This window comes from Haemaphysalis longicornis, unplaced genomic scaffold (assembly GCF_048455015.1).
Source record: "Haemaphysalis longicornis isolate Haplotype H1 unplaced genomic scaffold, Haemaphysalis longicornis Haplotype H1 scaffold_1, whole genome shotgun sequence".
In the NCBI taxonomy this organism is placed as follows: domain Eukaryota; kingdom Metazoa; phylum Arthropoda; class Arachnida; order Ixodida; family Ixodidae; genus Haemaphysalis; species Haemaphysalis longicornis.
Window position 1 is genome coordinate 290,307,028 of NW_027526203.1, and position 23,578 is coordinate 290,330,605.

Genomic DNA, 23,578 nt, shown 5'->3' on the forward strand with positions numbered 1-23,578 from the left:
CAAAAGCAAAGTACTCACAAAAAAAAATTGGAGCAGCTTGTACTAGTGGTGCAAGGCTGGAGAAACAGCAGAGCGAGCGGCCCCTTTGTCTTCGTCGGAGACCCCGGCTGTTGCACCTAACATTTATTTCCGAACTTGCCGCCGAAAGTTCTCCATGACTGGCAGGCCCGGATCGTTTCGTCCGCTGGCTTTCACATCTCTCCCAAATTGGTCTGCGTAAGTGCGTGCTAGAATTCGCGGCAACCGGCTTCGCGAACTCGGCGTCTGTGCTCCCCACTTCATGCGCGAACGCACGTGAACTGGCGAGCAGCATGCGCGAGGTCATGCCACGAACGCTAGCACATAGAAGCCGGTTTCATAACGCGAGGGACCCAGGTTACATACCGACCACTTAAAGCGTTTTTTTCCCCTGGTTCGCCCCTTTTTGTTTCATGCAGCTGCGATCTTTCAATTGGGTTTTGTTGTGCTTAATTTGGGCGGTTAGGTTATCGCTTTTTTGTTTTTTGTATTATTTATTTACAACCTTCCAAACCAATATGGGCAATTGCCTTCCCGTCTCGTGTAGAAACCATTCCATCTCGCCTGGGAAGGCGAGATGGAATGGTTTCTACACGCTATGGACGCCTAAATTCGTTGTTAGGTTTATTTAGTTTTTTCCGCTTCCAAATTAACCCATTTGGCTCTAATAGTTGTGAAAATTCCTACCTGGCCTTTGTTTGGTGTAGCTGTTGCGCACTTTATGCTAACACAACCTTTTTTTTTGTTCCAATTGGCTGCACATGTTATTAGAGAGTTTTAGCATGCAGTGTGTTCCGTATGTTCCATGGGTTCCGTTTGTACCAGGGCTCGACTGGGCGTGGGCGCATTCGTTCCGGTAGGGTGGCTTACTTCCGCTGAAGGGCGTCCGGCCTTCGTCGTGCCCGCGCTTTCGTTCCGCTGAGGGGTGGCCCGTATCTCCGTGCCCGCCCATGCATGCACACTCGGGTCCCGGTACAAACAAATCACGCGGAACGTACGGTACGCACGGTATGCTAACTCTCTCCGCCGCTGCTAATCCCGTACCCCTCGTGCCAACGCCGCCTGTATAGACAGGCGGCGTTGCTCGTGCCTTTAGAGTGGTTCAATGGTTACTTTGCCAGTGTTACGGCGAAAAGGTCCCGGGTTCCATTCCCAAGACCACCCTTACCACATTTTTTTTCTTGAGGGCGCACTCCCAACACCGGCTCGTGGGCTTCTTGCCTCCTCGCCACTTTCCCTCTCACTTATTGGCCTACCATTAACACCCTGTCCACTTCGCCAATCATGAGAGTTTTCTGGTAATCGCTCCGCGGCGGAACTAAAAGCTTAAACAACTCCACTGTTGAAATATCTGGTGCTAGGAGCAAATCGCGAAGTGCCGGTCCGTGCTGGAGGTAACTGAAGCTTTCGCAGTAGTAGTAGTAGTGGTAGTGGTAGTAGTAGCCACTTTGCTTCCAGGTAACAAGGAAAGGGAGCAAGCTATTATTAGCCGCACAGCAAGGCCGCCTTTAGGAAGGCCAACTGTTGGTATTCAAAAACGCAGCTAGGCACGAAATTTGTGCAAAGTAGCCGCAAGTTCAAACAAATGGAATATACAGCTTATTGAAAAATGGAATTGAATTATGCTTCCTTTCCTACGGATACTCGCGGTTTCCACCACACAAAAAGGAACACAAGCCAACTGTAACTGATTGGCCCAGCTTTAAAGCTGTCATTGCGGCAAAAAAGAAATAAAGAAAGGAAGAAAGAAATGAATAAAGAAAAACAGAAAGAAGGAAGGAAGGAAGGAAGGAAAGGAAAGGAAAGGAAAGGAAAGGAAAGGAAAGGAAAGGAAAGGAGAGGAGAGGAAAGGAAGGGAAAGGAAGGGAAAGGAAGGGAAAGGAAGGGAAAGGAAGGGAAAGGAAGGGAAGGAAAGGAACGAAGGAAGGAGCTGTCCATTACAGATACTATAAAACACCTACATATTTATTTCTGGCTACAATATTTGAACTCCGCGATTTTTTTCCTTCCTATTAAAGGCCATTATACTGTATGTCTGTTTCTCAGGCTGTTTCTTTTCATGAAGGGGGAAGGCTCGGGCAACCGAACTAGCGGGATAAACTTGGAAGCATTACGTGGGGGAAACTCGCAGAAAGCCAAAAGCACACAAAAAATACATTATATTGTAAATGAGGAGCAAAAATGCTCAGGGGTAGGTGCTCATACGACCCTGTGCACCTTGCAAAGGCCTTTAGTGATATGAACGAAGGATTACCCGTATAATAATAGCTTTACCTGGAAGAATTCAGGCCCCCAGAAATCTTTGTCTTAACTGTAGCACCGTTTAATTTTTAAGTCTTATTGCATAGCTTGTAAAGTCGCGAGAAAAAAAAGACCGGGTACTAAGGCTTCACAGGTGCAGGCTTCGATCACATCGGCTGTCTCGTGCCTTGCTCCTTTCGAGAAAAAAAATATGGACGAAAGTGATTTGTACCAGTAATATCGCGCTATTGGCAGCACAAGAACATTCAACGAGAATCCGTCCCCTCATTTACATTTCCTAGACGTATAAAAACCGCCCGATTTCCCCATAGACGAAAACATGCACGGCTGCTAGTTTTGTGACTTCCTGAATAGGGCTGAATTTATGCGTTACTAGCTATGCCTTCATTCCAAACGTGATGGGTCCTTGAAACATTTCTCCGAAATAAAGCAGTTTTCTTTTGTATGCCATAAGTGGTTTGTCGAAAATGACAGGGCGTTAGCCTGCTCGATGTAGTTAAATGTTTGCTGCTCCAGATAAACCCAAATATGTGTGTTCATGTCATTTTTTAAACAAAGAAGCTGCTGTGCGGGAGGCCTGGAGCGTATAATGCCATGAAGGAAACCACATTGTGGCCTTTTGTCATTGCTTTACTCATTTACATCCCAACCAATAAAACGTACACACAAGAAAACAGGAATGAAAATTGCAGCATTTCTGACATTTTGAAAGGAAATGCACTATTCAGGGCTTATTCGACGACCCAACGTGAAAAGCGCCTACGACAATTTAAACTTTGTTTTAAGAAAGGAAATTATTGATATTACAAAAAGACGCCTTTGGAGCAGCCTATTCCCCCCTCTCTTATAAAACCTCGGACTGGGCCTTCCCGCACCGAAGCTATATTTTGGACACGAGGTGAGCAGTAATGGAGCCCTATGGAAAAATGTAGACCCCCTACGCATCGGTAAACGTGCACCCAAAGCTGGCACACAAAGGGTTTCGTTTGATAGGGTCTTTTTTATTTTCATTTATTTGTATTTTCAGAGCACCTATATAACTCAATACGTGGCGTACGTGGCCCTCTAATAACATTAATTCCGTCCGCATAATTTCTTTTTAATTCCCGCACCCTTGCTACTTAACTAGATAGTAAACTACTTCAGTTAAGTAATTCAGAAATCAAATCTGCCGTCAAGCATACAATTAGTTTTAGTGGATTATTTTATTCCGAGATATTAAAGTGAAACGCCGGCTCATATTTCTTTTTTACTTCCAGAAAGAAAACTAAAAGAAGCATGTTGCTAACCAGACAGGACAAAGAGTGGGCCTATGGATTCAGGTTCCCGTGGCGCACACGCCTTTTCCCACAGAGACAGCTCGTGGGCATTCAACGTTAATCCAGCCGCAGCAGCGACGGACCCTTGCGACGAAGTGAGGTCGATAGTAGCAGGAGCCGCTCTGATTTCTGGTCAGTGCATAAATGCTTTGCACACTGTTATCCCAATTTCTCCGAATATCGGAGGAGCGTATTGTGGCCTCGATGAATGCAACGCACAGAAGCATAGTCGCTGAATTATTCACCGAAGTCCCGTGCACGGTCTAGTAAACGGCTCGGTCACGACGAGGTGGTGGCCGTCCGTGAGGCTGGCGAACGCGAAAACGAAAAAAAAAAAAGAAGCATACACGCAGAGTTAACATGCTAATTTTGTCTGTTGGTATGACGCGCTGCTTCGATGGGGAAAATGATAGGCATGGTTGTTAAAGATTACTTTACTTGTCTTTAAGTTACGTTGGATTATACACAGCCCGGGTCAGTGAAAAGGCGGTGACGACGATGGGGCTCACGACGCCTTTCCTTCTCTTTTTTCTGTTAAAGGGGAGCTTTAGTGTCCTCACTGATGCAGTTGTACGCCAATGCGCCCTGCACAGAAGCCAACTTGTTCTGACGATGATGATGAATGATCGTGGGGGAAGTGAAAGAAAAACAAAAGCTACCCGTAGGCGGAATTTTGACATCAGCGAAGCGGCTCGAAAAACTCAGAAGGCAACCAAAGAATTCGTCACGAGAAGAATGGCGTTGCTCTGCGTGCCGTAAGGCTGTTAGCCCCAAAACGTTTGGCCTAACTTTCCATCTTGAGGTTTAGGACGCGAGGCCTAACGTCACAACTTGGGGTTTAACACCTCAAACCGGCACCCACTCAAAAAATTAGCAGTGGCTTAGCTCTGCTATGCCAGAATATACGTAGCGTGAGCTAAGGTTCAGCAATCCAGTCCAATCCAGTCCAGTCCAGTCCAGTGCAGTCCAGTCCAATTCAGTCTAATCCAGTCCAGTCCTGTCCAGTCACTGCTCTTCGCGCATGCTCAGCACGGCTCTTCACGAGCCATGCGAAACGGCTATCAAGCGGCTCCGGTGCAGCGTCAGACTTGGCTACTGCGCAATTGAGGCGTACACCTGGGTACGCGACGGTGCCAGTGCGTCTGCCGCGGCTATGACGCAACACAATCCAACACAATCCACTTTAATCCAATCCAATCAAAATCCAATCCACTCCAATCCAATCCAAGCCAAGCCAAGCCGACCCAAGCCAAGCCAAGCCAATGCCCTTCACGCTTGCGCAGAACGGCCCTGTTTCGGTACACGCGAAACTGCTCAACCTCGACCAGTGTAGCTTACGCTACAAAATTGCTCACTTATCGCCAAGCAGCAGGTACTGATTCGGGCCATACACCCCAAACCAAAACGTTTGGCCTACAGAGTGCACACCCCAGAGTGGCTGTGGGTACTCTAGAAAAGTGGTGCGTACTTCCAGAGCAGCACATGCTCGCAGTGTAGGATTGCGTAACCAAAGAACCATCACAAGAAAGCTTCGCGTTCAACGATCGTCGTCGCTAGACGAAGGGGCACATGTATTTTTTTTTTTTTCATCTATGTTGCTCGTTATGTTACCAGTTCTGTCTCTGAATGGACACATCTAATCTCTTTAAACAGCGAGCACCTCCTTTGTTTACCTTACATGTCATCGTCCTTTACCAGCGCAGCTGTTGAAGATTGAGCTTAATCCAATGCCGTACGCAAAAAAAGAAAAAAGAACAAGAAATAATTTGCACCACCTGTAAAGGCTGCACCTCCGCAGATAAGGTATTATAACGGTGAAGCCGGCTTTCGCGCCCGCTCGAGTGTGAGCACAAGGGGCATAGCGTTTGCGCACCCCTTAGTATACCATTTTAAAGGTGATAGCCTTTCTTCGGCTGCTAAAACGAAACAAAATTGGCGAAGCTTAGGCTAGTGGTGGAAGGCTGGAGAAGCAGCAGAACTGGGGGTCGACCTAGCTTCTTCCCCCCCTGCAATCCGCTGTCAGTGTAGGGGACTGACAGGAACGGCCTTGTAAAATCCGGATAGACTTGGCTTCACCCCTCAACACTTAGCTTGGCCTAGCAAGAACATCGCAATACTTAAGAAAAGTTTAAATAAGCTGAGCAAAACCTAGCAAAACTTAGCAAAGCCGGAAGAAGCTAGGTCGAGCCCCAGCTCCGCTGTTTCTTCAGCCTTGTACGAGTAGGGAAAGCTGCGCCAATTTTTTAACGTTTCTTAAATATTTCTCATGTTGTAGGCAGGAATATAAAACTAATCTTGCTTGTGTTACACAATGTGGACCATTCTACCATCAAGATTTGTTCCTTCGTTAGGGGTGTCACTCAAATTTCTCGGTGTCATGTTATCTTCCGCAGGTTCTAATAAAGTTTACCAGTTCTTTTGTAGGTCCTGCTCTTCCTATAAATAGAAATGAATTCGTAATAATCAGAGTAAAGTTGTAGTTCAATGTATGTTTGTCGTACTCTAATTCCTCCGGTAAAGACCGAAGGTTCATGTACAACGAGTCTTTTTTTCAGTGGGAGCCAGTTGACGACGTTAGGCTTGAAAGCGTGACGTTAGCCCCAACTTCCTATATTTAGGCTCCACCTTCAATTTGACCCTTACGACAGTCCAAGAAACGTCATACTCATTGTACGTCGAGCAGCAGATGCCTTATGACAAGGTTTGATCTCAAAGCATACTGTTACGAATCGGCCAACGCCGCCGTATTTTCCCGCATCAGCCACCACGTGGGAATCGACCACGTGCACCCGCGTGTCGGTGAATCGTACTTTCGTGTCTCGCCATGCCGGGTCAGTCACCTCGTATTGCAACGCGCCTCCGGCGGCTGCCAGCGGCACACCCTTCAGGCACCTGCGCGTCGGTGCGTCCCGCCTTGACATCCCCGGCTCAGACGTTTCGCTATCGGCGCGATCAAACCTTCGATAGCGCGACCCTGGCACCTTTCAAGGACACTCTCTCCCCCCCCTCTCGGATGCCATGTGGGACGAAGCCATGGATGACTCACGAACTATGGAAAGAGCGTGTGGGTGTCTGTGATGTTCGTGGCGTGTTACTCTTGGGGGCGTTTTTTGGGTATAAATAGAAGCAGCACAAACGTTGAAATTCATTCCTGTCTGATTGTATGTTTTTTTGGCTTCGAATCACCTCTAGCTATGAAGTAAACAGTTACGTTATCCTACTGCTCTGGACTTCTCTTCACGGCTGCAACAGCGGCTGGCCGCTCGCACCATACACGCTACCCATCGTATGTTGGAGGCCACGGAGAACGGATCGGGTGCCCCCGCCCGGTCGCAACAACTGGTTGGCAGCGGTCGGATGACAACTTCGTGACACCTGGAGCCAGCGGTGCGAGACCCAACACCACGGACGTCAAGGCGGCTTCAGACTTCGCAGAATTCACGGCGGTCAAGGGTGAGTACGGGACTTTTCTTCACTGAGTTTTACCAGGCTTCTGAGGATAGCTGGTAGGGCATGTGTTTTTGTCGCGTGGGTTATTCGCGCAAAACATTTTTTGGAGCAGTGGGAAAGCAGTACCCTAGACCGGCCATGAATTTGAAGGCGTTGAAAAAACCGCAGTTGTTGGAGCTTGCAAAAGAGTTGCGCTTGGATGTTACGGACGCGTTGAGAAAGCCACAGCTGATACAGGCTATACTCGCTGTCGGGGCTGACGATAAGGAGCTGTCGGAATGCATTGAGTTGATCAATGGCAGGGAGACCGCGAAACGTCAGGCCGCCGAGGCAGAGGCTGAGGCTGAGCGCCAGCGTGAGGAGTTCGAGAGGCAGAAACGACAGCAGGAAGGCGAGGAAAGAGAACGACAGCACGAGGAAAAGATGCGATGGTACGATCTCGAGCTCAGGCAAATCCGACGGGAAAGAAGGAGGCTTGAGCTAGAGAGACTCCAACGGGAGGGTAAGGCACTAGAGCACGAGATTCAACTCTTGCGCGAAAAAGCGAAGCTCAAAAAGCCTGAGTTTGAATTGTTGCTTGAAAAAGACCTCGTTGTCGTGGATAGAGAAACTGGCCATGGTAACGAAAAGAGAGCAGCAGACGCTCGTGAGCGCGAGTCGGAGGCGACGGTCGCGGCCCAGCAGCGCGGCAAGGTTGCTGAGAGAGATAACGACGGCGCATTATCTCAGACTATCTGCAGAGGCGGAATAGGGCAGTGCGTGTCCACTGAGTGCGATAATGTGCCGGCGTTTGTTTTGGAGATCTCGGCAGAGTGTTCGGATGGTTCAAATTCACGGGAGGGCTTGGGAACGGCTACCGACTTGAACGTGAACACTTCGCGAGATAGCGACGTTTCGCAGGAATGCGTAAACGATGAGGTTATCGAGAGGCCGCACGAGTCCGCTGAAACAGAGGTTGTTTCTTCGGACGGCGGCAGTTCAGAAGAGACCGACGTTGTGGGAAAGCCTGCAGCCAAGGCAGCGAACGGTTTGCAGGGTTCAGTTGGGAGTCATTACGATCTCCCCACTGGGCAAGCCGATTCCGTCCTGCCACCAGCTCAGGTAGCTGACCTCGAGCAACGGCCAGCCGAGCTCGTAGAGATTCAGGGGTCGCGGGCGGCCGAGCCGTCTTTTGAGACAGGGCAGCCTGGTTGTAGTGTAGTTCTGGCAGTGAGGAAGGGGAACGGGAACACGCTTCGGTCTTCGCGTGCCGAGGCTGTCGCTGAAAGCGCGACGGACGACGAGGTAGTGACTGTTGGGAACTGCAAGGTGTCTAATGGGCTCGTCGTGCCCTTTTCACTCCCAGCTGATGCTCCCGATGATAGGCCAACATCGGCTGAGCTAGTTGAGGTTCCGGTGTCGCCTGTGGCTGAGCCGAAATCGGGAACCGACCAGCCTAGAGAAGTAAACGCGTTCCGGTGTTCGCTTGCCGAACGCGTTCGTAAAAAGGCGAGCAACGAGGAGGTAGCAAAAACTTCAGCGCGTAATTGTGGCGCGGGTTTCAGTGCGAGCAAAGCCGTGAGCTCGCATCGCGCCGAGGGAACGCCGCCTAGAAGCAGTGTGCGCATAACGTATGCACGGGGGAAAATCCCGCTCGCTCCTCCGCGCACTCGACCTTCGTCGAACAAGACGACCGGTGTCATTTCACACGGTCACAGCAGCGTTGAGAGAACGGCTGCAACTAAAGTGCGGTACAGAAAGGGAAAAGCTCCGGGCATTGACGAGAGCTCAAATCGCAGCTCTCGGCGCGAGAAGTGGCCTGTAGACGCCTGACTTTCTCAAGTTCATTGTTTTTCCTGAAGCAGGTTTCGCCTTTACGATTACGTCTTTATTTGTGTGTGGGACATTTCCAATCACGCGAAAAGTCACCTTTCAAGTTTGTGCACTTGTCTAAAGTACTGCTGGGCTAAAATATAACTAGTGTAGTTAGTTATTAGCGTATTTTTTTCGCAACTAAAAGCCTGGTAGATCTTCAGTGTGGATTTGTCTTCGCACTTGCCGGCGATGCGGTTGTGTCTTCCTGTGTTGTTCTGTTGCTTGCGTGACCAAGCCAGAGATGTTCTTGGGGAGCCACTTCTCGTCCAGTGATCGGCCCTGTAAGCTCCAGCACGGTGTCGTACAGCCCAGGCCTGGAGTCGAGCGTCTGCTGAGCACTTCACTTCGAAAGCATTCCTCCGGACAACGGTTGAAGACACTTATCCATCGGGATCTCGGACCCCTGGCGGAGAAGCTGTTACGAATCGGCCAACGCCGCCGTATTTTCCCGCATCAGCCACCACGTGGGAATCGACCACGTGCGCCCGCGTGTCGGTGAATCGTACTTTCGTGTCTCGCCATGCCGGGTCAGTCACCTCGCTTTGCAACGCGCCTCCGGCGGCTGCCAGCGGCACACCCTTCAGGCACCTGCGCGTCGGTGCGTCCCGCCTTGACATCCCCAGCTCAGACGTTTCGCTATCGGCGCGATCAAACCTTCGATAGCGCGACCACGGCACCTTTCAAGGACACTCTCTCCCCCCCCTCTCGGACGCCATGTGGGACGAAGCCATGGATGACTCACGAACTATGGAAAGAGCGTGTGGGTGTCTGTGATGTTCGTGGCGTGTTACTCTTGGGGGCGTTTTTTGGGTATAAATAGACGCAGCACAAACGTTGAAATTCATTCCTGTCTGAGCAGCGAATCCATGCGGTCGCTCTGCTCGAGTCCTGTATTGTAACCTCGCCCGTCAGGGCATTGTATGTTTTTTTGGCTTCGGCTCACCTCTCGCTATGAAGTAAACAGTTACGTTATCCTACTGCTCTGGACTTCTCTTCACGGCTGCAACAGCGGCTGGCCGCTCGCACCATACACGCTACCCATCGTATGTTGGAGGCCACGGAGAACGGATCGGGTGCCCCCGCCCGGTCGCAACAATACATTACGCCTACCGTCGCCGTCGCACGTCCGCGTAGCTCCATCTTTTTGCTACGCGTCAAGCTCTGATCAAGCAAGTTATAAACCGCAAAATAGGGGGGCCTTCAAAGTGCCTGATTTTATAAATCTGCGAAACTGGCCGAGTTAGAATAATAGTGCTTATGGACTAAAGCACCGGCGCGTTAACACGGCTGTAGGAGGTCGGCAGCTCTCACATTGTTGCGGCACGCCGTCTACTGTTAGCTGAGAGGTCGCTGGAAGAGAAACAGCCCACGAGCGGGACCACGAGCACGTCCATGTTTACCTCAGAAACAACCGGCCACGCTCAGTTTCATACGATAGTGTTGGGTGAAAACGATCCAGACCCGCTTGGCTCGGTGCCCTTATTTCACGCCGACGGCTACGCGAGCGCACCCTCTGCTGAGCAGTCGCCCTGAGGTCGATTATGCGAACGTCAACTAGCATCCTGCCACGCGACGCCACTGCCTCGTTGGAGAGCTTCCCAGCCAGGAGAGGGACGAGCCGACTTCCCCAGTGACCGCCGCTGCCTGTGAAAAGCCTTGAGCACCGGCTCCCGTTGGCGCCGCGTTATGAATGCACCTCGAGCCGAACCTGAGACAAAGGCCGCTTTGAGACGCGCGAAAATTCCGCCAAAAGAACCGCCGCGACTTTGGAGACTGCCCTGCGAGGGGCGAGATATGAGAACAAGGCATCCCGGCCAGCTTTGCCGTACTTGCGAGTGTGGAGGGCATGTTGGGCCCCTCCGCAAAAGGGGGCGCGCGCCAGGGGATGGAGAGTTTAAAATTGCATCCCGCTAGTGCCGTACCCTGACGACTACGCTGTGTGCATGTATCGAAGAAGAAATTTGCAAATTTACGTTGCTTCTTTGTCAGGGCGAATAGAACGCAGTTAAGTACTACCCTATTCGTTCTCAAAGCCCCTTAAATGGGGCCAACACTTATGCTTTTTAGTTCAGAATTCCCTTTTTCTGCAAAGTACCTTCTGGGGAAAATTAATGTTGAGTGAGTGTTCATTTCAGTAAAGTTCATGAAATAAGCCGAAGAACATGGATTCCTAATTTGTTACTTCCTGACGTTAACGCTTTTTTCATCTGTAGAAAAGGACGCGTTATCAACTTATCTGATGATTTGGTGTGTTTGGTGCACCTTTAAATTTCATTTCCGTGATTGGTTGCTGCAAAGTTGACCTTCGGGACATCAAAATCAACCACACTTCTGTCGAAACGGCAACGATGGGGGAACGCGAAGCTTTCCAAAATCAAGTCCAACACCAAACGAACCAACCCAGAAGCGAGCGTACCCACATCACGCCGCCTCGCCACACACATGAGGTATTTCCTATCGGGACAGTTTACTGCACTGCGATTGTGCTCGCTAGTGTTTTACTGATACGGGCATTCCACGGCTTACCCTAGCGTTCAACATCGCCGTGGTTAGACGGAGAGGTGCATTCTCTGGCTAATTTCGCACTCTCTTCTACAAATCCAAACTGCTTCGACCGTGCCGGAATGGCGCAATCTGATAGGCGTCGGCTTCAACGCTAGGAACCCGGGTTCAATTCCAGCCACGAGAAGCGTTTTAATTTTTCTTCACTTTACCCACGATCATCATCAGTGTAAGAGAAAGTTGGCTTTACTGCAGTGCGTTTTGGGCGGACTACGAACAACATCAGCGAGAGGTTGAAAGCTTAGGTAAGGACATTTACGACTTGAACAATAGTTCGGAGAGCGCAAAACTTGGTAAAGCTGAATTTGAAGAAATCCTCACGGAAGTTGCAAACCGTAAGACCAAACTGAAGAATTTCTACGCCAAGGACACCCTTCTGCGTATGAAAGTCTTGTCAGAACCTAAGGAGCAGCAGAAGAAAACGGTCAAGCTTGAAGAATCCGGGGCCAACGGTAACGACCCTGAAAAAAAGCTTGAGAACGCATCCCGAGCAGCTGTTGCGTTCACTTTGGTGACGATGGAGGCCTGAGTATCTCCAAGAATTTCGCCATGGACATATTAGCGATCTAGGATCCTGGATGCAAGTCAAGCTTGGAAATATAATCTATTTTGAAGAAACAGGCACACCGAGAGAAGCGGGGAGACAGCCCTTATGATAGAATTTTTCCCAAGACAAGATGGAATAGTTCGTTTGTGTAAGCTGTGCACCTCGTGTGGAACCATTTTCCCCCCACTGTAACTTTTATACCACCCAGACAGAACCTGCTGCTTCATATCTGGCCGGCCCAGAGTTTGTTGTAAATTCTGCGATCGATTTCAGCGGTGCGATCCAAGAGGCAGCTCTGAAATCGCACATTCCTGATTCTTAGCGGAGACTTTACACACACACACACACACACACACACACACACACACGCACACGCACACGCACACGCACACGCACACGCACACGCACACGCACACGCACACGCACACGCACACGCACACGCACACGCACACACACACAACACACACACACACACACACACACACACACACACACACACACACACACACATATATATATATATATATATATATATATATATATATATATATATATATATATATATATATATATATATATATATATATATAGCTAATCAGAAAATGGGAAATGAGGGTCTCCGTGAAATAAGACAGAAAATAAGGGTTGGCAGTCAAGAAAACCTCGCAAAGCGGTTGGTCAGAGAAACAGATGAAGAATTTTTTTAGTCAGAAAGAAAGTGGTGAAAAAATGCCCGCCGGGTGGGATCCGAACCCACGACCTCCACACTACCGGTCTGGTGCGATATCGCACTAGACCGGTATCGCACCAGACCGGTATTCTCGGAAGGCAAAGGGGAGGATGCGGTAGGTCATTGAAACAGATAAAGAATTTTTTGAGTCACAAAGAAAGTGGAGGAAAAATGCCCGCCAGGTGGGATCCGAACCAACGACCTCCAGAATACGCGTCTGGTGCGATAACCACTACGCTACCGGCGGGGCTGTTTCCCCTCCACTTTCTCGGGCATTTATGTTAAGGTATTTTTGTTTCCTGTGCTTGGACGTGGTAGGCAGCGCCACTCGGACTACTCGGGGTGAAGGGGACCTTCTTTTTAATCCCCGGGCCGTGACTCGAGTGTCTACGACATGTCGAGAGTGGTCGACCAGCGTTGAGCCCTCTTAAGCTACCTATGGCACCAAGACTGCCAGAACAGAGGCCCTCGCTATGCCTATAGCGAATGAGAATGGGAAATGATTTGATTGATTGATTGATTGATTGTAGGGTTTAACGCGCCGACGCAACGCAGGCGATGAGGTGCGCCGTAGTGGAGGGCTCCGGATTAATTTTGACCACCTGGGGATCTTTAACGTGCGCCGAGAATGCGAAATGAGGGGCTCATAGAATTAAGACAGAAATAAGGGTTGGCAGTCAAGAATGCCTCGGAAAGGAAAGAGGAAAATGCGGTAGGTCATTTATTATCGTTGAAAGAGATCGGATCCCACCCGTTGGGCATTTTTTTTTTCACTTTCTATCTGTCCGATGACGCTCAGTTACATGCATGAACGTTCTGCTGATTATATGCATATATACACCGATGCATCGTCGACAATGTACTCGTTGTCGTCGGCTTTCACAATACCGAGCCTCCACATTTCTCCGGGGGTCAAACTCTCACACCCTACATCGTCGACAGCTGCTGAGCTTTACGCATATACCTTGGAGTCAAATTTATCGCTACTGTGACTTCACCGACTAAATGGGCACTATTCACAGATTCAAAAGCGGCTCTTCAAGCCCTAAATGCACCTGCGGCTTACACCCACCCCGATCTCTTGGCAATACGCATCTGTAATGTGATGGCAAGTCAAATAGGAACTAACCGAATAATATTTCAGTGGATTCCCGGGCTTATTTATTGGAATAAGTGGAAAATCGCAAGCTGACCAAATAGCAGCAACCGCAGATTCAAATTTCACATGTAGCACCGTGCCTTTTACCAGAGGTGATGCCAAAAATTATATGAAACAACTGAGGACACACATTTCTATGAGAACCAGGTTTACCGATTAATATAATTCATCGCTGTTATGCGAAGTGGACCCGTCCCTTGCATACCCGTGTGCGTCTCATCTCGGTCGTTCGGTTGCAACGTTATTACGTCGCCTATGTCTTGACGTGGCCTACACCAAGAAATTCCTTTAGCGTATTCGATTTGCTGATGACACATGCTGTGGTTCCGGACACAAAATTGAAGACGTGCATCATGTCCTGCTTGAGTGCCCTCTGTATGCGGCCGAGCGGAAAAAAAAAAAGTGACAAGCTTGGTCTGCTATCTCTGACACCCCTATCTTTGCAGAAACTGTTGGGTCCGTGGGAGAATGTGAGCGTTCCTTGCCTTAACGGAGTTTTTTCAAGGGGTGAAGATTGCCGTACGCTATCTGTGGCACCAAAACTGCCTGACCTGTGGGGTGATTAAAGTATATGAATAAACAAATAAATAAAAATAAATAACACATCTATCGTCCTCAATAAAAGTAAAAAGAGAGCGACGTTTTATTTACTATATTTTATGGAATGATTCAAATATTTAAAAAAGGGCTCAACACGACATAACATAGAGGTGAGTGCTAATAATCAAAGAATTCGCGTTACAGAGACAATATAGTGCTGGGTATCAATTTTGCTTCGAGAATATCGAACAATTATCTTTACGAACCGTGACTGCGCACGGGCCCCGTAAGAAGACAGCACGTGGAAAGAAGACTTCTATGGCTTCTTAGCTTTGCTGAAGAAGGACCCCTTAAGCATGGCAGCTTCCTAGCTTATTGCCGCCCTAATTTTCTGGAGGCCTATACGTACCATAAAAGAAAACTATATTGGAGTTTTATGCTCTACCAATCATTATCCTTTCCGAAACCCCTACGTATAGCAGTGCGGCCTCTCTCTGCCTAAATTTCCTGGCTCGACGGCTAAGTGATCCTCTCCTTCCGCATCGATAGTGACATGCTATGGACCCCGACACGTCGCCCTTTAATAGAAGTGGAGCACCTCATTATCGGATAACAAAAAGGGAAGGCGTCGCCACTGCGAGTTCCGCAAGGTTCAGTGATGACATTGTCTCGATGCGGCCATCGCGCCGGAAGGCGCGGGGACCTGTCGGAAATTATTATCACGCCCGCGTGGAATTCGACAGATCTTCGGCCAGTTCTTTTGTTAGTACGCGGCACCATCCTCTTTGTGTGTGCGTGCGTGCGTGCGTGCGTGTGAGTGTGTGTGTGTGTGTTTGTGGCACGCAGGAGAAAAGACATTTTCCGGCAAAGGCGTACATGTTCACGCTCACTGGTAATTGCAGATGTGTCGTCCGTTCGCACACCTTTAGAGTAGTGACCAGCAGCGGCTCACATTGTTCGAACTTGGAGTGTAAACTAATAAAGAGCGAGCAACAGACAGGAGCACGACAAAGGCTTGACAAGCCTTCAGACAGATGCCGCCGACTATCGATGTTATAGTTCGCACACTAACAGTGTGAGGAAAATGAACAGCAGCAACCCCTCCCCCTCCCCCTTTTTTTTACAGGAAGGCTAACGGACTATCAAACACTGGCCCAGCGCATTGTAAAATACGCTAGCATAGTATACGGTACCCTGAACAAGCACACCTTATTGATCAATTAGAACACATACCAAACATGGCTGTCCAATTTATTTACTCGAAACACTCACGGCACAATACCGTAACCGCTATGTGCTGCCACGCTTGCGCAACAACAATAGCGTGTCGTCGACGAGTTGCATAATTAAAAGCACCCCCCCCCCCCCTCTGTTATCACGGAAGCGAAAGGTGGGTAAAGACGTTCCCTTCCGCCAACATCTCATCGTTCCCAAAGGACTAACCATGGTTTTTGGTATCAGGCCTATCATTCCTCGCTTTACTTTTCCACTTTGCATTAACAATATAAACGTCGTATAAACGTCGTATAAACGTCGTTAAGGTTCGCACTGTGTACATCGTTATTACTAAAATCGAGACGTTGTACTATTGCGGCTAGAGGTGAAAGTGCGTAAACCTGTTAAGCGTTAATACACTGTCCTTATTAACTATATTATTGGCAAAGAATAGGGCGTAAAACGCCAGAATTTCACAACAACGAAATTACTAGCTAGATCTGTAAAAACGCTACCCCTATCTGATGTATGTGCACTTTCGACGTCCAAAGAGCCAGAACGGCAAAATTGCTGTGTGGTTGCATCGGGGTATTCGGGCTTGCACCTCGGAGTGGGTTAGAATAAAATAAAAGTATAAAATATTTTCGAACGAGCTCCGTTAAGCTACATATAAGCGTGCTGCTTCACTGGGGATATAATTGCCGCCTGGTAAACACAACATGGCGTTTTGCTCGGAGTTGGGGCCCTGTGTGTAGCCGGGAAGCATTTCCTCTCGGATCGAAATCTCTCCAGCGGTCACCAAATTTATCCGCGAAGAGTCGCAGCGTAGGAAGGCATCCTGGTCGCTGGGAACTTTTGGCTCAAGCGGAAAAGCCGAGAGTGCCAAAAGGTAACCTTTGTCGGCTTTATTTCCAACTACAGCATCGTCAAGATAACGACGGTCCCTGAAACACAAGTTCCTCCTACGAGGTTAGAGGGGTCCATCGTTCGAGTTTTTCGGGCGAAGCGTTTAACGAGATAAAGGGATAGTTGTTCCAGCGGATGCCCAGGCTTGAATGCCGGATCATTTTTAAGAGGATTGTTTCTATTTCGTTCCGGATCGAACAACTTTTCGGGGCGGCGTTATTTGGAGTTGGCGGGGGCCGCTTTTTATTACGGTTCGGAAGCCGATCGGTTAAGTGCTCCTGCGGGCTACCGTGCCGAAAGATTGGGTCAGTTGTTGACCGGAGGTCGGGAATTCGGAAACTCTGCCCCGGTGGGCCGCGGGTCGGCGTCAGTGGCACATCCGTGTCTTTGCAAGACCAGCCGCGATTTTCCTGCAGCCAGCCCTCCGATCCACAAAGACTCCTATTTTATAACTTAAGCAGCGCTTATAAATCCTTATAAAAGGTTTATAAAGGCTTTATTTCTTATAAAGTAAAAGGAACCACAGTGGCGCTGCAGGTCTGCTTCTCCGCAATACACGGAGAAGGTAAATCAAGTCGATCCAAACGGTAAAACAGGCAAACGACAACCGCCAGCCCAAGATTTGACTAGGGAAAAAAAATGATGTGCGATGTGCCATCGCGCATGAGATGTAACTCCACGAAAATCGGTTGTCTGTCCAGACAAGCGATTTTTGGGGAGTGCATGTTCTGCTGGCTCAGATGAAAGCCAGCATTTTATATGCTTGGGTAACCGCAAGGAATTTCTAAATAAAAGTACAGAAATAATTTAAATGTTGCACTAAAATTTCTCAAGTCTGAAAGGGCGGCGCCGTGTAGTGTCTGAACGTGGCCCTAGCTTACGTGTCCCAGCAACTCCGTCGATTTTAACGCGTGATTCAAAAACCGCATGCAGGAATAGGGAAGATTGTACATTATTATTGTTTTACCCGGGGACAATTTTTTAAATGCCCATTCTAATCTTACGTGCTGTTGAAAGTACGCTGCCGCAAAGCTCACTGTCATGGTTGGCAGCGTTCGTTTTGTCGGGCCACGCGTGGCTGGCAGATCTAAAAATTCCGAATTAAAAAGTTATAGGGCGCTTTTAGCAAAACCGTTTCGGGTTGAGGTGTTTTAAGTGATGGACTTTCGTTTGGGATAAAGAAAATACACTCGACAAAAATCGATTGTCTGTTCTTTTAATGTATTTGTCTGATTTTGCTGTGTTGAATCGTCTTCATTTTCCTTCTTTTGTTAAGAATAAGAATGTGTTGTAGATGGCGTATCAGTACCAAGACGCTAACGTTGTCCCTGGGCGCCCGAAATTAAGAGTGATTGATCTATTGATGGATTGGTTGATTGATTGATTGATTGATTGATTGATTGATTGATTGATTGATTGATTGATTGATTGATTGATTGATTGATTGATTGATTGTTATCACCACAAGTCCCGGAGCTCCCTTGGTCAACCAAAATTATACTACCCGCACTCCTTTTTGTCTTCGGCAAAACACGCAATGTCTCAGCACAAGAGCAAATAAAAAAAAAACCTGAGGCGAGGAGATTTCTGCTTCTCCAAATTTTCGGCTGCCAATTATCGACCAAATAAATACAAATGAAAAAAAAAGTAATTGAACCCCTTGGTGAGAGACGTCGTCCGATTTTGTTTAAGTGTCGTTACGGCCGCCAGACAAGGTGTCTTCATTTTATTTATTTCTTTATGACAGCGCTTAAATCGGTTGTCTGGATGAGTCACGCGCCTTCGAACCGCCTCCGTGTCTGGATTTGAGATTTTGAAACCGCAAAGAGAATGTCAGTTTTGGCGCTTTCGTCACCCCAAGTGCGACCGGCGCCAGCGATCCCGCAACGGGGCAGGGCCCGCATGCTGCGCAACCTCAACGATCATTGCAAGGGCGCCAGTGTTCTGGGAGCCCTCGAAGCCACTCGATGGGGCTGCGAAAATAGACGCCCTCGGGCTGGTATGAGTGAAGTGCCGCTATAGAGCGACATGACAATGGCGGCGCTAACGAGAAACGTGGGGACTTGGCTACTCGAGCGCTGTCGCTCCGCATTATTTACTCCCGCCATGACGGAGCTGGAGCAGAACATAGCGGCTGATGTCAACGCTGGCAGTATGGCCGAATACACGCGAGAAAATTATTATAAGAAAAACGGGAACGTTAATACAACGGAGCCCCGAGCTTTTAGTGACATGTGCCTCAAGGCAGTATGCCGGCCTTGGTACTAATTTCTTCCCAGTAATTTGTTGTGAGCGTTTTCCCCTGTTGGGCGCAGTAAAGCTCCTTATTTAGTTTTTATTTCAGCTCACTTTATGTCTTGAGAAATTGACGGGCGCAGTTACATTTGTATAGAATTCCGCCACCTCACAAAGACGCGAATAGCAAACCAAATTCGAAGACTTTTTTAGTCCATGCATGCATGGGTGTACATCCAGTACAGTAATTCTCCCGAGTTCCCTTTAATTGGAGGTTTAGCCGATGTTTTTTTCTAGATCGACCCGTTCAACATCGATCCTCGATGATCGCTCTCCATCACCTTTCTCCCAACTTCCCGTTCCTGCACTCTTCGAATCGCCTGTCGGTGGGCTTTACCATAACGCACATGCGTAAGCAGTCATTGCCATCAAAGGGGCAAAGTAGAACAATGACGATATCTTGCAGTATATGGTTTGCCGTGAAAAGTGTGGCCGGCGTTGCATGGCCGTAGCCAAGGGCTTTCTTATTCTGAGTGCGGTATTCTGGAGGTGCGGTAGGCCATCGCTATTCCACTAGTGCACTGAATTTTCAGTAGTTACTTTCGGTAAAATCGGCGTGCCTAATTTCTATGTGTTGTGATATTTTTATCCGACCTATTTGTCCCATTATCTCTGATAACAAACAAAAAATGCTATCCAGAGCTACAATTAAAAAAAAAATAGGAAAACTTGGATTATTGCGCCTCACCTCGTCCGTTCCCGTGTATTCCCCCCCCCCCCCCTACCCTGTTCGTCGCACGTTGTCTTGTCAGGCAGCGCACTTCTACACTTTAAGATGTTGGATTATTGCGGTTCCTAGGTACCACGAAGTTCAACAAGGCGCACACGAGGTGCGTCTCTATATATCCAGGTTTCGCCGTTCACGCGAAAAATAACGTTTACACGGAGAACTTCAAGAGCGCCTCGTGACTCGCCTTCGCAAATGCTGTCTCTCAGTGGCCAACGTACACAATGCCACGAAGGTGTTAATTAAACGTTGGTTGGCTAAACAGTGGACGGCTGACTGTACGAAACGCACACGATCTGGTAACGAGTCTCGTCGATGACGCGGGCAAATGTCGAAGGACGTACGAACTACTATACTTTAATTTGCGCGATAACAAGAATAGTCAAGAAAGAAATAGGGAAATTTTTGGAATTACGAGTGCATAGGGTGATAGAGCATTTTGAGAAACAAAAAAAAATACTTCTAGAAACAGTGGTTCACGAACTGCAGAATTGAGTCTCACATCATGAATAATGTTCCCCTTGCATAACCATGGAGGTTCACCGGGTATCATCGTATAAACTACCCCCCCCCCTTCCCCTCTCGCAGCAATATTTCAGAAGAGAAAGGGGGGGGGGGGGGCGCTTAGCCCACCTCTTCGGCACCTGCGGCGTAAGTATATTACGCAATGCGGATATAACGTTCGCACTTAGTGATGTCACAGCACGTGTCACAGTGGCAATTTGATGTCACAGTGGATAAGGAATGGCCTGCGACGTACTCGATAGCAGATCCCCGTTTTGTTCCAAACCACGTGGGTATTTTGCGCGCACAGACTACGGTGATACGCGTTTTTTTTTTAACTTATTCGCCGTCAACAAAAATTTAGCAGCCGTGCCCGAGCTCAAGCGATGTCACTGTGCGTGACAAGAGAGCAGCAGGGCGACTACGATTTAATGTCTGGGGCCTTCATTGCTTCTCAATCATAACTCATTTTGATGAATTTGGGTACGGGAAAAAATGCGCTCATGTCAGCACCGGGCGTATTTGTGGTACCAGAAGAACGAACAACATATTTTAGTGCCGATTCACTGGGACAGGCACATTATTGATCGTCCTATAGTTCCCGCTTGGTAGAAAGCCACTCTTGGGAGTAGTGGAAAACGGCACTTCAGAAAGTTTGCCCGGCATGACATCGAAGCCGCCCGTTCACGCAGCCAACAGGTCTTTGCCTGTCGTGTCTCTCCAGGTTCTGTCGCAGATGCACCGAGATTAGTGTTTTTATGGTCACCTGGAATTAACGCCGCAGTGTTGGCAATATTATCAACGGGTATTTGGACGGAGACGGATCTTTCCAACTTTCAGAGGACAAAATGCCACAAATAACGAAAAAACCGTCTGAGCGACTGACTTTGAAAAATCACCTTTATATTAGACAATTAAATTGAAACCCTCTTCAATTCAATTGGAACCAGCGATTGTAAATGATGTCCCCATCAGAGCGATGGAAAATTGTCTCATGCGCCAAGACGTACCCTGTTCTTTTTTAGTGCGGTGAGAGTGCGTTGCGCCCTCGTGCAGGCTCCTCTCATCCCGCAAAAATACAAGCCCGAGGGTCGCCACCCGAATTCCGGGAGATTACCATGCAGCCCAGAGTCCGGACGGCGAGTGTCAACAGTCCAATAAGATAGTGCCACTCTGAGTGCAAGCAGCGAGGGCGACAACGGCTACGGGCGAGCGGTTCCCGAAGCAGCTTCTTAAAGGCGACACCGGGTCAGATTCGGGTTCAGTAATGACCTGATCGATACTCCGCACAATATCATGGCAGCTGCGTCACCACAGCCACTAGAGGCGCGCTGTGTGCCACGGTTCAGACCTTGGCCTCCGGGCGCAAAACAGCAACAAAAAAAGGAGGAGGAACAGGGGTGGGGATGGCACCTTGTATGTACGTGCCTTTGTGACCCCGTCAGGGTCAGGCCGTGCCTCCAAACAACAGCTCTGCGCATCGTCACACGCATCAGCGACAGCGCGTGAAATGAGCAGGCGTCGTCGGGCGGCGACGAGGCATGGAGCCTCTGCTTGCGGATAGCCGTTAGGCCGGAAAACTGCAAACCACGTAAAGCGCGCAAGTAGCAAAACATCGTCTGTAGGACACGCCGATGCAGGTCGACAGAGAGCGTCTCTAATCTACGGATATAGCCCAGCGCTGTAAAAGGAGGGGCGCCGCCGAGCACGTTGCGAACAGTGACGTTGGACTGCAGGCAATCGTTGCCTGGTGCCTCCCCTTCGCAATTAATATGCCTTAGTGGCAACAAGAAGCTAAAAACGCCTAAATCACGGGCTCAGATTCACCACGAGTACAAGAGGGCTCAACGGAAGACCACGCTGTATTACCAGCCCGATTTCGAATGGCAAACTGACGGGACAGAGTTACAAGTGAAAGTAATATGAGCAGAAAAGAGGCGAACAAGATAGAAGGCCGGGGAAACTTTCTGCATCGGTCGGTTTCCTCTTGCGGGCATTCTGTTTGTGCCCGGCACCACGCCCACCTTTTCATTCAAAGTGCACGCAAAGTGGCCACGGCGGAAGCCTTGTTCAACAGCCCAAAACCGTTGCGTTCAAAAACCGTGGTTCTGGAACTTCGTCGTGGAAGCCGAAGAGTATGCTTCTTTACGCGCGCGTTTTCGCGTTTTCTCCTGACCACAAATAGAAGCAACTGTTACTTCGCAGCGCGCAGGAACTGAATCCTTAAAACGGCGGCCAATATTGGTTCCCTACTTTAGCACGGAACTCCAACAAAGGCTCCTGTTGTCAAAGCAGCAAGGCGGCTGGCTCACTGCGCACACGCAAAAGTGAAAGAAAAAAAACACAAAATGAAGCCATTTTATCAATGAGCAAAGCTCCCCCCACGGAATACCGGCCCTAGTCGCGCATTAAAAGAGAAAACGCGCCAAGGAAAGCCGGCGATTCTTCCGTGCTCACCGGCTCCCTTTCCTCATGTCGAGCGTGTTCTTTCGCGTTCACTCTTGCGATCGCACGACGCTTTCATAGGAGCGACCGGGTAGGCCCGTACGCAATGGCCGGAACGAACTAGCACTCCGCTATATTAGCTCCGCCGGCGGCGCGGCCTGAAATGCAGATGGAGCGCTGGTTAGAATGCCAGCGATTCCAGAAGGTTGGCCGCATCTCAAGAACATCTGTGCATGTCAATAGAGTGCACTCGTGCGACAGGGAAAACGTTTTCATCGTGCCATGCAACGGGACCAGGTACACTAATCAACAAATGCGCCACAAAGGAAATGCAACCGCTTTCATTATTCGTTAAGCCCATCGTGAAGCACGCGGCTGGTGGATGAAATTGAAGCTTCGCTTCAGAGATGCTACACTCCTCCACATTGTCTTGTTGCAAAACTAAAACAAATTTATTCTGCCGTTTTTTACTTGTTTCCTAAAATAGCTTGAAAAAGTTGGCATACTAATGCCCAGCGCCTCCCTCATCACGTTCATCCTTATGTCACAAAATGCCCCTTTGTGCCCTTTATGTTCGCATACAATATAATAGCAGTTCGGTAAACGACGCAGATGACCCCATTCGAGCCTGTCTACGGAATGCAGCCAGGTACACGGTGTGCGACGCGATTCTTACGCATGTGGTAGACGACGATTTCAGCAGCGACGTCTAAGTATACCTACAGCGTGTAGAGGGGGCGCGCCGCCTTGCTTGCATCTGCACTATACGGGCCAGCAGATGGTTGACGCCGGACGCTGCAACCTTCGACGCCTAAACGCCGTGTACCATCCTGGAGACCGAGCGTGGGCTTGGAAACGAATCCGTCAACGCGGCCTCAGCGAGGAGCATTTTGGTGATTTTCCGGATCATATACGACGCCCTGTTGTTGGCCAACTGATCTGTGAGGTGCACGGTCACCGGCGGTAACGTTCAATTCAGATGCAGTTCACGGCGACGGCGCGCAGTAAATTTACGTGATGACGTTGCGGTGCACAGGCGTGGTTC

At 49.0% G+C, this 23,578-nt stretch overlaps 1 protein-coding gene and 1 non-coding gene across 4 annotated transcripts in view; both read right to left on the reverse strand.

Moving 5' to 3' along the window:
- The window catches only part of LOC144147865 (tachykinin-like peptides receptor 99D), an 892,456-nt gene that overhangs the window by 482,548 nt on the left and 386,330 nt on the right, over positions 1–23,578 (reverse strand). The window lies entirely within an intron of this gene.
- Trnat-cgu (transfer RNA threonine (anticodon CGU)) lies at positions 12,917–12,989 on the reverse strand. The gene has a single exon. It is a non-coding gene; the product is annotated as a tRNA-Thr (tRNA).